The sequence below is a fragment of the Bos indicus x Bos taurus genome, chromosome 9 (assembly GCF_003369695.1).
Source record: "Bos indicus x Bos taurus breed Angus x Brahman F1 hybrid chromosome 9, Bos_hybrid_MaternalHap_v2.0, whole genome shotgun sequence".
NCBI classification, from domain to species: Eukaryota; Metazoa; Chordata; class Mammalia; order Artiodactyla; family Bovidae; genus Bos; species Bos indicus x Bos taurus.
The window spans coordinates 57889095-57903896 of record NC_040084.1 but is presented as its reverse complement, the minus strand read 5'-3'; positions in this window follow the sequence as shown (position 1 = coordinate 57903896).

Below are 14802 nucleotides of genomic sequence, written 5' to 3'. Positions count from 1 at the left end.
ACTCCAGTGTTCTTGCCTGGAGAATCCCAGGGACAGGGGAGCCTGGTGCACTGCTGTCTATGGGGTTGCGCAGAGTCAGACATGACTGAAGCGCCTTAGCAGCAGCAGCAGCGCAGCAGCAGCATATATTAAAGAATAATCTCCATAGTTTCATGTTAGCCAGCTTAGTTCATCTACAAAAGTAATTAGCTTTTTTTGCAAACACATTTTAGTAATAACAAAGTTCTATCTGCCTTGCGTAATTTTATGCATATTTATTAATAACAAATGAATACTTCCTGCTTATAAAAGTCCTGAATTTCCTTGTTTTCTCTCTGTTCCAAGCCCGTCTGTTCAGCTTTTCCTTTAGTCTAGTGTGATCCCTCATATCCTTTGAGTAAATTTCTTTTACATCAAAGGAAATCATGATTTGCTACTCACAACCAAATCACAAATCACAAAAGCAGAATACAACATTTTATACAGGAAATAGAATCAGAGAGTAAGTTGCCAGCCAAAAACAGAAAAGTGTTTTGCCAGCCAAAAATCAGAAAAGTGTAGGATACTAGAAATAAGTTATCTGGTCAACTGCCTCATACTACACAATGGTAACCTAAATGCCCATAGCATGCTGTGGTGAAATGCCTAATTCAATTATTACCTAGTGTAACTAGAACTACAGTCCTATTGAGAGCAGGACTCTGGGATCCTGAGTGCCTAGGATAGGAATTGAAGGGATGAGGAATTATAGAACTGAAGAGATTGCTTTTAAGGCCTTAGATAATTTTAAAAATGCCAAGATTCAATTTCTATCTTCTTGCCTTGAGGCAAAGAAGGAAGCTAAGAGAGTTCTCTTACTGGAAAATAATTTCTTATTTCTTTATCTGCTGGGCCAAGTGAGTAAAAACCAAAGTCTGGAATTCCTTTCTGTAGGTTTCTTAGACATTCAGCAGAATTCACGGTCTTGGCATTTCAGTTCAGTTCAGTTTAGTTCAGTTGCTCAGTTGTGTCCAACTCTTTGCAACCCCATGAATTGCAGCACGCCAGGCCTCCCTGTCCATCACCAACTCCCAGAGTTCACTCAGACTCATGTCCATCGAGTTGGTGATGCCATCCAGCCATCTCACCCTCTGTCGTCCCCTTCTCCTCCTGCCCTCAATCCCTCCCAGCATCAGAGTCTTTTCCAATGAGTCAACTCTTCGCACGAGGTGGCCAAAGTACTGGAGTTTCAGCTTTAGCATCTGTCCTTCCAATGAATATTCAGGGTTGATTTTCTTTAGGATTGACTGGTTGGATCTCCTTCCAGTCCAAGGGACTCTCAAGAGTCTTCTCCAACACCACAGTTCAAAAGCATCAATTCTTCGGTGCTCAGCTTTCTTCACAGTCCAACTCTCACATCCATACATGACTACTGGAAAAACCATAGCCTTGACTAGATGGACCTTTGTTGGCAAAGTAATGTCTCTGCTTTTGAATATGCTATCTAGGTTGGCCGTAACTTTCCTTCCAAGGAGTAAGCGTCTTTTAATTTCATGGCTGCAATCACCATCTGCGTCTTATGTAAAACTTGAGCATTAGCTAACAGAATAGGGGAAAAATAGGGATGGTTGAGCAAGTCAAAAGACATAAAAGAACTCTAAGCTTCTAGTGCCTCCCTAACTAATCATCCCAACAAAGCAATATACTTTCCCTTATCTTCAGAACGTATTGGCTGTTTCTCTCTTGTTTACAGATGTCATTATGCTATGCCCCTACCTGAAAGGTCTCACTGCAGGAAGAAACCAGCAAGGCCTGTCTTGCCTCCGTCTTCATTAACATTAAATTGTATCACTGAACTAGCAGATAGCATCATGTAAAATCTTTTTGAAAGGTTTTTTGCAATTTTTTATATTCAGAACCTAACTGTAGGACTGAAGGCAAATTATTTCTTAAATTGACTTTTCCAGTGCCGTATTGTTGATAGGGCTCCACTTACCAGTGAGTCTGACTGCAGTAAACAGCCTTCTGCTGCTAATGACCCTTAATGATTTCCTGGGTTGAATAAAAGCAAACCTCATTTCAGCAGAGGGCAAGAATGTGGGAGTGCCAGAAATCATCTGGTGAAATGCAGAGGAAGAATTCCACAATACCAAGAGTTTACAATGCTGGACAAAATTTCCTTTGTGTGAGCCATCATTCCAATATCAGCATGTGTTTCATGGCAGAATCCAGAAAACAACTGTATTTGTTTCCTAGGGCTGTCATAATAAAGTACCACAAACTCAGCAGCTAAAACAAGAGAAATTTTTGTCTCACAGTTCTGGAGGCTAAAAGTCTGAGATCAAAGTGTCAGAACAGGGTTGGTTCCTTCTGAGCTCTGTGGGGAAGAAGCTGTTCTATGTCTCTCCTAGCTTCTGATTTTTGCTGGCAGTTTTTGACATTGCTTGGCTTGTAGTTGTCTTCATCGTCACTTAGTGATATCCCAACAGACCTGCCATCTTTGTGTTTAAATTTTTCATAAGAACACCAATCTCATTGGATTATGGGCCCACCCTAATGACCTCTTAATCATCTACAAACATCTTTTGTCCAACTGAGGTCACATTCACAGGTAGTGGGGATTAGGACTTCAGCAACTTTGGGGAGAAGTAATTCGACTCATAAAAACAAAGATCTGAAAGATATCTTGGCAAGTGAAGCAGCAGTACAGTTTTTCACAACATTACTGGCTAATCTCTGTGTGCCTGGTTATTTATGTCACAGAGTTAAATTATGCAAGGATGAAAAATACTGTTCAAAGCATATTTTTGGTGAGATGCTTTTTCAACAATCAGGTCTTCAGGAGTTTTATGTATTAAAAATGCAAATTGATACTAATTTTTTCCCCTTCAAATTAGAAAGTAATTGATAATTCAGGAGATGGGAAAGGAAAAGAGTTTTTATAGGAAAATATACAGTAGAGAGAGGTGAATATCAGAAATGGAATAGTGACCGGGACACAGGTATAAAAGATGCTTTAAAAAGAGGGCTACTGATAGTGAAGAGTAGGTAGTAGTATTCACAACATAAAGATGTCTGGCATATTGAAAAAGAGATTCATATTGAAATTAATACAGTTTAAAAAACTAATGGGAGATTATTACATATTTTTCCACTACTACTCCATTAACATATGTGATTTATCCTATACGGGCATTGCACTTTGCAGATATTACATTTTTTACAGATCGAAAATTTGGGACAACCCTGCTTTAAGCAAATCTATTGGCACTGTTCTTCTAACAGTATTTGTTCACTTCATATCTCTGTGTTACATTTGGTAATTCACACACTATTTCAAAATTTTCCATGATTGTTATATCTGTCATGATAGTCTGTAATCAGTTACCTTTTATGATGCTGTTAATACTATACTTCACCAAAGGCTCAGATGATGGTTAGCATTTTTAGCAATACAGCACTTTTAACCAAACTGTGTACATTGTTTTTTAGACATGCTACTGGCATACTTAATAGTCTACAGTACAGTATAAGCAACTTTTATATGAACTGAGAAACCAAAAATTTAGTGGTACTATCTGCTGGAGGAGGGATGTCGACCCACGACAATATTCTTGCCTGGAGAAATCCCATGGACAAAGGAGCCTAATGGGCTGCAGTCCATAGTGTCACAAAGAGTCAGATGTGACTGAAGTGACTTAGCATACACACATGCTTCATTGCAATATTTGCTTTATTGCAGTGGTCTGGAACTGAACCCATAATGTCTCTGAGATATTCCTGTAATTACATAGTAGACAATCAGGCAGTGTTATTGAATGAATACATTAATTAATCAATCAATTACTTCAGTAGAACATATAATAGTTTTGTTGCCTGGGATAGTAAATAGAATGCATGAATAAGTAAAGGAGTATATTTAAAGAACTCTGAATGGCTAGGATACTAGTAAACAACAATCCTTACATGTTGTTGATGGGATAGAGGGAAACTCAGTTAAGACTGTGGGAGTCCAGATGATCATCACTATTCTCCAGATAAGGGGATTTCTCAATTTTATAAATACAAACAAAATCGATCATAAAATAAACATTTTACAACAGAGAAAAATATTTGAATTTTATCACACTAATGAAAGATTATTTATAAAAAACACTAACATCTCTTAATAGCTTAGTGTTTGGTACAATCACACCATTAATCAAGTGAAGCAGAATACCATAAAGAGCAAGAGAGGAAGCAGATGTGATGTCTACTATAAAATCCTAGAACAAAAGTATTTAAGTGGAGTGTTACAGTCCATCGTCTGTATTTCAACATTATAATGCCAATCAGTTCAGGCAAGGAAACAAATACAAATAAAATAAATTAAAACAAAGTTAATTTTATTAATAATCAACATTTGTGCAACTTCTAAGAATTACCAGTTTGATAGTTATTGTCATTTACTATTATATTTTTATACATGTCCTTTATGAGTTATAGTTTTATACCAACAAAAGGCAGATAATATTCTTAGTCATCAGAACTTATTTATTGACTCCAGCCCTCAATGACATTATGAAATCCACTCTTCAGATTGCTTCCTGGGCATATCTAGTGAACTTGCTTTTACTCTGTGTGTGTCTATAAAATTGACTCTATAACAGTATTACCAAGATAGTGACTTTGCTTGAGGTACTAAGTTCCACAGATAGGATTAATGATGTGCCTATTCCACTGCAGTTTAAATCTCAGCTAATGAACAATGAAGAACAAGCAGTGCAGGACTTCAACAAGTTGCAAAACTTAATATTAATGCCTGTTCCTGAAATGTTACATCTAACACCACGTTAAGGGAATGAATAACCTAAGAGAAAAGAAGCTTTACTTACCAATTAGGTCGGCTGAGTCATGCCCGACAGGAGAGAGAAAGGGCACCAGAGCTTCTTCATATAAGCAAAGCAGTGTCCAAGTCATCCTCCTGAGAGGCTGAATCAGGTATCTTTGAAATAATTCCCTCTAGTTGCTCTGTTAAGAGACACAATAAGGTTTGTTAGATTTAATTTACCTTCAGTTTAAATGTTTTCATTGAAATTCTGAGATATATAGAAATTACAAAAGTACTAAATAGTTTGTTCATGAAGGACATGTTTGGATTATTTTCTTCTGTTTTTAAAGAAAAACAAACATAATATTCCTTTTTTAAAAATAAATAAGCAGAAAATGAAAAGAAAATAGCTTGAAACACTAGTGAGCTCATGTTTCTTTACCAGCAAATAGACATTGTATTAGGAAAAGATAAAAATGCAAAACACTGTGAGGCAGGACAGGAAAGCCTGGTGTGCCGCAGTCCATGGGGTCACAAAGAGTTGGTCAAGATTTAGTGATTGAACAACAATAAACATTCCATCAGTGTCAATGTAAAACATCCTGTTCCTTTCTTCCTTCACAGTGAATGTGGTTAATCACACATAACAAAGGACTAGACTATATACATAGTGAGTATTTTAAGTACTGCTTTTGGTATAAGAGTTAGAGTTGTCTAGGACTTTAATAAGGGCTTCCCCGGTGACTCAGCAGTAAGAATCCATTGGCAATGCAGGAGCCACAGGAGTTGTGTATTCAATCCCTGGATTGGGAAGAGTCCCTCAGAGTATGGCAATCCACTCCAGTATTCTTGCCTAGAGAATTCCATGGACAGAGGACGGTGGAGGGCTACAGTCCATAGGGTTACAAAGAGGGATATGACTGAAGCAACTTAGCACAGATGCATGTAGTACTTTAATAAACCCACAAATACCTCAGGTTTTTCCCAATAGTACCTAGAAATTATATATGTGGTATTCATTCAGCAGAAAAGAGCCGAATAATTGGAAAAGACCCTGATGGTGGGAAATGTTGAAGGCAGGAGGAGAAGGGGACGACAGAAGATCAGATAGTTGGATGGCATCACCAACTCAATGGACACGAGTTTGAGCAAGCTCCCGGAAATAGTGAAGGACAGGAAGCCTGGTGCTGCAGTCCATGGGGTCCCAAAGAGTTGGACATGACTGAGTGACTGAACAACAACAAATTAAATTAAACTCATTATAAAGAAAGCTTCACAAAAATGTCAGCAGTGATATTTTATTTCTCTTCTAACTATACCCTTTCATATTTGGGATAAAATTCATTGTGTATGGCAGTAGCTATAAATAAATGGTTCTGTTGATTATTCTGAGAATTTCTGATGCTTAATATATGCATTGAAGAGATGAATATATTTGAAATAATGGAGTAAAGTAAAAATAATCCATAATTTGGGAGGCTCAATTATTTTGTGGCATATTTTTATATGGAGTTATGCATGTAATGGAAAAGAAACCAAGTAAAGACAATCAGCAATATTATCACATATATTTTATATAAGAAAATTGATAAAGTTAAAACAGTTTAAACATAGTAAATTACCAGAAAAAATAATCTTTGAAAGGCCAAGAAAGCAAAAAATAAATAATACAGAAGACAAGAATAAAATAAATTGCTTAAAAATGCACTGAACTTTTTGTATTATTAAGTGAATATATTCATGGGACAAACTAGTCACTATAGTAGGAAACATATACCTTCATCTCTCCAAGGAATAATTCTACACTACTTTTCTTAAATTCAGAATCCAGTATGACTAAAAGTGGATATTAATATTCTAATTAAAATAAACATTTCAACATGCACATGGCATATGTGTGTGTGTATATGTATATAATAAGACATTATAAGTCTATATATTTATATACAATTGTTAAATAATAAAAGTTTTTAACAATAAGGCTAATGCAATGTTGATCTATAACTAAAGCCACACTTATAGGAAGCTTTTCATTATTAAATACAGAAGCATTAAAACAAACTGAATTCATATACAACTTAAGAACTTAGAAAATACAAAAAAAATAATAACTGCATAAATTACTTTGAAACATAAAAATGGAAAAAATATTAGAAAAAAATCCAGAAATGTATATTAGTAAAGAAGCTTTTAGTCACAGGTAAACTCTAACTCAATTTACATCATTGTTGATAAAGCGTATTATCTCACAAGATGTGAAGTTCAAATATAGGGCTGCTCCACATACTACATTGCAAGGGATCCGGTGATGCTCTTCACTCTACCCTTCTCTGTACATGATTTCATCAAAGGCCAGCTCTGCAACATGGTTACAGAATTCCTAGAGGTCTCTTTCAGACATGAGGATGCCTAAATGCGTATTCTTTGTATCTCTTTTGAAGAACAGGACAATTAATCCCAGGAACTTCCCAGTATAGTTTACTTCATATCTTTCGGCCATAGTTATATCCCCTGAAGTGAAGTGAAGTGAAGTCGCTCAGTCATGTCTGATTCTTTGCGACGCCATGGATTTTAGCCTACTATGCTCCTCCATCCATGGGGTTTTCCAGGCAAGAATACTGGAGTGGGTTGCCGTTTCCTTCTCCAGAGGATCTTCCTGACCCAGGGATCGAACCCAGATCTCCCACACTGTAGGCAGACGCAGTTATATCCCCTGCTTTCTCCCAAGTCAAGTAATGGAAAGATGATTGGAACAAAGAGTGGCTTAAATCAATGACTCAAATCTCTGGACTAGGTCAGAAGTGACTCACCTGAAACCCACAGCTCTTCTGAGGAGGCTGAATCTTTAAACCACACACTGAACAGAATAACTCTAATTGACTTCCTATGCAAAATTCAAAATACAAAATTGAAAAAAAAATTAAACTAGAACTAGTATTATATTGTATTAAGTGGAGTATTACCAAAAATTACAGACAATATCATTAGTTTCCTTATATCTGTAAAGAAAACAAACTGAAGAACAATTCCATGCAAAATAACAATAGAAAACATAAAATGTCCAGAAATGAACTTAACTAACTGAAGTATCTAATAATAATTATATAGAACTTATACAGAGGAAACTATAAATTGAATGAGACATCAAAGAGTATTTGTATAAGGTAAAAGATGGTGTTTTCTTGCTTGAGAAGGATTGCTTAAATCATTCACTTAATTATTTATTGACTTTCTATTATTTGCCTTCTATTATTCTAAGCACTGGGGATAGAGTAGATAACATATTTGCTATGACCTGAATCATTTTGTCCCCCTGCCAAATTCATATGTTGTATACTAATGCTCAATGTGGTAGTACCAGGAGGGAGGCACTTTGAGAAATGATTAAGTCATGAGGTGGAGCCCTCATAAATTGGATTCATGCCCTGATAGAAGAGGCCCCAGAGACTTAGCTCATCCCTTTCATGATATAATAGTACAACAGGAAGTCTGAAATCCAGAAGAGGGTCCTCATCTAACATTCCTGGTAATCTGATCTCATACTTCCAACCTACAGAACTGTAAGAAATAAATTTCTATTGCTTATAAGCCTGAATGGACTAAAACAATATTTAACATTATACTCTCTCGGAAGCATACTATTAAGGGACAATAACTAATATTTTCAATAATAAGATAAAAACATTCTGCTTGTTAAAGAATATCCAGTGGACAACTTGCATTTGAATGGTCAGCAAAATTCTTTTTGTGGAGACATTCCAGCTGAGACCTGAATGACAAGAAAGCAGATATACTACTATCTGGCTTAATAACATTCCAGAAGAAGACATAGTAGGTAAAACAGTCTCAGGTCGAAACAAGCTGAATTAAAAGAGACAAAGAAGGCTCTTTTTCTTACAGGAGTGCACAAGAGGGAAAGTTTTATGAATATATGAAAATTACAAGGCAATAAAAGAAAACTATTGTTAAGAGAACAAACAATTGACAGGATCAGATTTAGATATGACGCAACAATTGATGTTATCAGAGAATTTTAAAATAACTATAATTAATATGCTAAAAGATCCAGTGGAAAAGTGGGAACTATTCATGAACAAATGTGGAAAGTCATCAGAATAAAGAAATGTTAAGTATGAATCAAATGGAAAAGCTAGAAACGAAAACAGGCAATACAGTATTAGAGACAAGTTATTACTTTAATTGGCTCATCTGTAGACTCAGCACATCTGAGAGGCAGTCAATTTCAACAGAAGTCCCAACAGGATTTTGCATAGAAATCAATAAACTGACTCTAAGGTCGTATAGAAAGTCTGAGGAAATAGAATAGCCAAACAGTTCTGAGAAAATAAGAACAAAGTTAGAGACCTTACAGGACCTGATTTGAAACCTTTGTATAAAGGTATCATACTCAAAATGGTGCTATGTTCATAAAATGACAGTTGTATCAACCAGTGGAACAGAACAGAGTGTCCAGAAATAGACACACACATAGTTGATGCATTTTGAACACATTTTGCAAAGGTATAAAGTTAATTCCATGAAGGAATATAGTCTCATTAACAAATGGAGCTGTAACATTTACACATCTGTATATAAAAATAAACTTAAATCCCTAATCAGAGAACTCCTGTAGAAATCATAGGAGAAAATGTTTACTACCATGTGTTTCACAAAGATTTCTTAACTAGAATAATATTCACTTAAGTCATTTAACAAATACCAAAATTAGACTGCATCAAAATTAACAACTTACATTTTTCAAAAGATATTGTAAAACAGTGAAAGGGCAAGCCAGTGTCTGGGAGGAAAGATACATAAATCATGTACCTTATAAAGAACTTTTTTACACAATGCGTAAAGAACTCTTACATCTCAATGATAAGAAAAAAACAAACACGGTTTAAAAGAGAGGTGGTGGTAGAGGCTTTGAAATAATATTGCACCATGAAATAATATAGAAATGACAAAAACATAAAAAGATGCTTAGTATCTTTGCTAAGTCGCTTCAGTCGTGTCCAACTCTGTGCGACCCCATAGAAGGCAGCCCATCAGGCTCCCCCGTCCCTGGGATTCTCCAGGCAAGAACACTGGAGTGGGTTGCCATTTCCTTCTCCAGTGCATGAAAGTGAAAAGTGAAAGGGAAGTCGCTCAGTTGTGTCCGACTCCCAGCGACCCCATGGACTGCAGCCTACCAGGCTCCTCCGTCCATGGGATCTTTAGTTTTCAGTAAATGCAAATTAAAACCACAGTGAGATTGTACTACACAACCATTAGAATGACTACAGTTAGAAAGGAAAATTGACAATACCAAGTATTGGTGATGACCCAGAACAATTGGATTATTCATATATTGCAGATGGGAATGAAAAAATGTAGAACCACTTTGAAAAACAGCACGATAGTCTCTTGCATGAAGTTATGTTCACTTAAACATACATGTACCATATGATATACATACACAATGCCACATGTTTAATAAGAGAAGTGAAATTTACATTTATATAAAGATCTGTGCAATACTGTTTATAGAAGCTTTATTTGACACAATCAAAACCTGTGAAAAACCCTTTTCTATCCTCTGGTGAAGGAATAAACAAACTATGGCCCATTTATGCAGTAGAAGCATTGGATAAATGTAAAAACATTTTGCTAAACATAGTAGCCTGACATAAAGTGATAGAGCATTAATTCATCTATATAACCTTTTTTAACAGATAAAGCTAGAGAAATAAAACCAAATAGTGGGATTTTAGGTGCAGGGAGGTGATGAAAGAGAGTGATAATAAAGAAGCACAGGAAAATTTTCAGTGATGGAATTCTATACCCTTACGGCAGTGCTAGTTATATAGCTCTATATATTTATCTACTGTACTCCAAAAAATGGATCTTACTATGTGTCTATTATCCCCACATGTACTTGACTGAAAAAGAACCTCAAAAAACAAAAAGCAGTATTCTACTTATTCTAAATGGACATGAGACACCGTGGTTCCAAATGCTGTGATCACGTCCCTGGACGCTCACATTCTTCATTTTTGCCTACAGTTTTCTATCAATCTTGTTTTTGCTTTTTAAAGGTGGTACATATTTTGGCCCATTTTTTAGTTGTCTGAGGCAGACATTATTAGAAGCTGAAGTTGAAGCCTGCTTGTTCTACATGTTCACAATAAACTAGAAAACTATTTTAGGTACATTCAAAGCAATGCCATTAGCCAAACCAAATTATATATAAACAGACCTGGGAATTGCCTATAGATGTGAGGTGTTCCTCAATCATATTTTTGGCTCGTTGTACATAATTAAAATGAAACCATCTTATTGCTGTCTCAAAAGGAGTCTGATGGGATCTACCTGCTCATCTTCCCAGAATGTTATTAAGACTTCAGAAATAAGTGCACCTGCAAATCAATTAGCATTGGCAGATTCATTATCAGAAGCAGGATTTCATGTACAACAAAGAATGCATCTCTACTTTGATCTGTTGTTTGCCACTTGATTAAAATGTCTTATGATAGTTTTGTTATAAATGCCAAGGATATGAAAAAGAAGTGTTAATAGGTAACACATTTATTTCTGTAATCAAGTCTCCATTTGTATTACATTTTCTCACATACATATATAACTGATATCTTCTGTACATTCATAAATAAAACAAAATATTCATTGAAGTCCTCTCCATGTCACCCAGTGTGACAGATACTAGAAATAAAAAGATTTTATAAAAAGATGAGGTTCCTCCATACAAGGAGTTTATAAATCCAAATTCACACATGCAAATAATTCTTAAAGACATGAAAAATGATTGAAAATATTATTATAAGAGTTCTGCCTAAATTGCTGAAATAAAAGAAAGGTGTTTGGTGAACCTTCACTAGTATTAATAATACTTTCTTTTCTGGCATTAAAAAAAAACCCTCTCAGGCATCCCCTGAAGGATTATATAACAGAAGAGACCCATGCCCCCAAGAGATTACTTGGGACAACCCAAAAGGAAGTACGGCTAGGACATCAAGGTCCTTCCTACCCATTCAACAAAAATCTTATTAAATGACTCATGCTGCTGCTAAATCACTAGAGTCATGTCCGACTCTGTGCGACCCCATAGATGGCAGCCAACCAGGCTTCCCCGTCCCTGGGATTCTCCAGGCAAGAACACTGAAGTGGGTTGCCATTTCCTTCTCCAATGCATGAAAGTGAAAAGTGAAAGTGAAGTCGCTCAGTTGTGTCCGACTCCTGGCGACCCCATGGACTGCAGCCCACCAGGCTCCTCCGTCCATGGGATTTTCCAGGCAATGACTCATAGACTCGACCAAATCCAATGTTAACATGCTACGCTTAGGAATATTTTCTAGTATTATCACTCAGCACCCACGGCAAATTACTCTTTTGGATATGCTCTGAACAGAAAAATTAGAAGTGACAACACGTAGTCCAGCTAGAAACTGTTGACTGTAAGAGGCCTTACTAGCTTTTGTATATTTACTTTTTTGTCTGAGGGCACAAATATTGACTGAAGCCAGTGATGTGCTAGAGCCAGTTTGCACCAGCTGGTAAAAGCTGATTATACATGCCTCACTCTGGCACCGTGTTCAGTGATGTCATGCTGGCAGCACAGGAAAGGTGACCTTTTAGAAAGAAAAAAGTTGAAAGATCATTCAGGAGCGTTTAATGTGAATTTTCTTACAACAATATGTATTCTACTTAATTGCATTCAGATTGTCCACTGTGTAAATGTATCTAAAATGGACATAAGGATACTAACATAATTCTTCCTGATCTTCAGATACCACTTATAGAGGCTATACATGTTAAGTATAGTAAGAAAAACAGGCAGATTGTCCCATGGCATGTGAAACACTGAACTCTGAAATAAATTAGCTCTATGAAAATAAAAATTTTCAGGTCAAAAAATTTTAATCCCCATACATATCGCTGTATACTCTGTGTTTTATATGTATATGTGATACATATACACAGGTATTTAGAATTTAAGCCATATGTAGTGAACTTTGAACAGTCATTATCTTGGAACAACTTCTAGGGTCAATGGCAAACACAATCTTCTATGGCAGAGATTTACAAACCAGGAGCTCCTGGTCCAAATATTGTCTATGACCTGTTTCTGTACAGTTTCTAACTTAAAAAAAAAAAATAATTGTAAAAAAGAAAGAAAGGAAACAAATAAGAATATGTGGCAGAGACCACATGTGACTTGTAAAGCCTAAAATATTTACTATCTGGCCCTTTGCAGAAAAATTTGTCACTCCTTGCTTTAAGGCAAGGAAAGTAAAAGGCAGGTGATTAATAATCTAATAGAGAAGGCAGGTTTTTCTAGTAATATAAGGACTTCAGGATCTAATTGATCCATTACAGAATTGTTTGGCAGGAAGATAAATTTACTTCTTCAAAACTAGCCCTTCTCTTAGAGGTAATGTTTTCTCAGCCTTACTAAATCAATTAGCTTTAGGTCAGTTACTAGGGCTTTTCATAATATCTAAAAGGTGAACAGTCAATTTGACTTCTATCAATCAATTCAAAGGAAACTTGTCTATTAACTTTGACCTGAAAATGAATAGCTATTGTGTGTTTGCAAAATGCACCTTCTAGACATATGTGAAATATTAATTCTAAAAAAACAAAAAATGTATAAATCCTCCCTTCAAGGAGTAAACCAAGCTAACTAAAGCAGCCAGGATTTGAGTTCCATTTTACTATCTACTGGCTGTATGACTTTGGTCAATGTAGCAGACACTTTCTGTCCTTTGGTTCTTTTTCTGATCTATACAAAGCGAAACAAAGTAAAATCTATACTGCTGCTGCTGCTGCTGCTGCTGCTAAGTCGTTTCAGTCGTGTCCAACTCTGTGCAACCCCAGGAACTGCAGCCTACCAGGCTCCTCCGTCCATGGGATTTTCCAGGCAAGAGTACTGGGGTGGGTTGCCATTGCCTTCTCCTACTGGGCTAGAATCAAAGTTAAATAATATGATGGTAAAATATAGTCACAGGTGAAGTGCTTTGTTTGTTATCAATGTTATTATTATGAATAAATGTTACTTCTCATTTAGGCTTTCCATCTATAATTATTGTTATGTTGCTGCTGCTGCAAAGTCTCTTCAGTCGTGTCCAACTCTGTGCGACCCCATAGACGGCAGCCCACCAGGCTTCTCCATCCCTGGGATTCTCCAGGCAAGAACACTGGAGTGGGTTGCCATTTCCTTCTCCAATGAATGAAAGTGAAAAGTGAAAGTGAAATCGTTCAGTCGTGTCCGACTCTTAGTGATCCCGTGGACTGCAGCCTACCAGCCTCCTCCATCCATGGGATTTTCCAGGTAAGAGTACTGGAGTGGGTAACCATTGCCTTCTCCGCTTAGTATGTTGCAGTCCTTCTAGATTGATTGAAAGACTTAGCAAGCTAACTATATGTGTGTTCCTGCATCAGGAATATTTTTCTTCCTTTCCCTGCATTTTTTTTTTTTTTTTTAATTCAGGAAAAGGCTATTTGTGATTTTCAGTGAAATAATATACATAGTTTTAGAACTAGCACTTGATAAGTTATGCTTTTAGGAATCAACCCCTAAAACAATATCTGCCTTCAAAGAGTTAAGAAATGACTAACCCTTTTGACTTCATTCCATAATGTCAGAAATTGTGAAATTCACCATCACTTAATGTATTTTGTTTTCTCTCTCTATGATGTTTTAAAATCCATGGTTTCCTTTTGTGATATGGCTAAATGCTTAAATCTTTTGACGTACACTCTCTCGAAAGTTTCTGACAATGCATGAAAACCAGAGATTAAGACACCATTTTCAGTTTCTCAGAGTTTTCCAAATAACTTAATGTGTAAAAGAATTAGATTGGAAAAATAACTCAGTCTGAAGCAGTCTGCTTATCTCAGATACTGTATGACTCATTCAGGAGAGAATTTAATGTCTCACATACTAAAGACAATGTCACCTTGTAACAAATGACCATAATTGAAGCACCAGGAAAGCTTTGCAAAGAAACATGCCCTTGCTTGGCCAGATTCTGCAG